Here is a 1520-nt window from a genome sequence, read left to right as displayed (position 1 = left end):
TTACAGTCACATAAGACTTAGGAAGGCACTGAACTTCCTGTTCAAACATATAAGCATGTTTCTTCTGCAGTTTGGGACATGTCTAATTGGCCTTCCTTTGAATAAACACCATTATTCTATTCGTTGACATTAAGAAGAGGATCAGAATCCATTATGTACCTGAATAGGTAGTAAATCTATGTCTACAGGAAAATGTTGCTTAGCTTATGGAATTTTTTTCTCTATTGTTTCATGTTAACTTTTTTGAACATCATTTCAGTTTACTTTCCTTTATTGAAACTTCTGAAGATTCCTGTGGACTCACTTAAGCTGAGCTTTTCTCAAAGCACAATATTTATAGTATAATTTTATGGTTTTTGACCCAGTGTTGGCACAGGTGGAGCCTATTTGGTTTTCTGGAAGGCTACACCTCAAGAGAGATTAAAGTCGAGAAAACTCCACCTCTAGTCTCCCTTGTTCTTACAGCACGCTCATGAGTCAGTTTGGGCTTCATTTTTGAAGCCTTAGACACACGGCCAATTTTATGGATGTTTGTACACGTTGATTAACTTGTGCAACATGGTGACAATATTAATCTTTAGTTCTCTGCATGAAGTCGTGTTTGACAAATTTTCGGAACACCTTTTTATTCCTTTCGACTTTGAAGTGATGTAGTGTATACTAATTTGGATTGGTCAGCCTGCATCTTAAGCAAGTATTTTGAGCTTAGGAAATTTATCTCCAGCTACTCCAAGTTTCACTATGGTCAGTTGGTCTGTAGAAGTTTTCTATTTTGGGGGCCACCTTTCAATGGTTTATATTTTTTAAGGAAATTATCCATATCTTCTAGCATTTCATCCGTATCTTCTAGCATCTTCAAATTTATTATCACACATTTGCATGTAATGCTTATCTTAGAAATTTTAACATGGATTTTTATATAATAAGTTAATAACTTTTTTTTTTACCCTAGTAGTAAAAAAGGACCTAGAAAGTGAAATAAGAATCCATTCAGACTCTGAAAAACTGTAAAATATTTGCAAGTAACTTTCTTAAGAATGATTAGAAGACTATTAATGAAGGGCATAAAATAAGACCTAAGAAAATAGAAAAATACGAATGTGTTCCAGGATGAAATGAATTACTATGTCAATTCCTCAGAGATAAATTCTCAATGCAGTTCTCAGACTTGATCCATAGTCTATGTGGAAGATGGAGGTGGAGAAAGATTAAAAAAAAACGTAAAGTCTGTATGGAAGAAAAATATATGTCCCCACCAGCCAATTAAGAGTGATTAACAAGAATATTGTGGGAAAACTGGACAGTGATAATGTAAAAGAATGAAATTAGAACATTTTCTCACCCCATATAAAAAACTAAATTCAGGGGAAGGCGCCAAGATGGCGGAGGAGTAGGACGGGGAAAACACTTTCTCCCCCACAAATTCATCAAAAGAGCATTTAAACGTCGAGTAAATTCCACAAAACAACTTCTGAATGCCGGCAGAGGACATCAGGCACCCAGAAAAGCAACCCAACTCC

Source organism: Bison bison, unplaced genomic scaffold (assembly GCF_000754665.1).
Source record: "Bison bison bison isolate TAMUID 2011002044 unplaced genomic scaffold, Bison_UMD1.0 scf7180017864498, whole genome shotgun sequence".
NCBI classification, from domain to species: domain Eukaryota; kingdom Metazoa; phylum Chordata; class Mammalia; order Artiodactyla; family Bovidae; genus Bison; species Bison bison.
The sequence above is the reverse complement of the archived record's forward strand: the minus strand, read 5'-3'. Positions refer to the sequence as shown.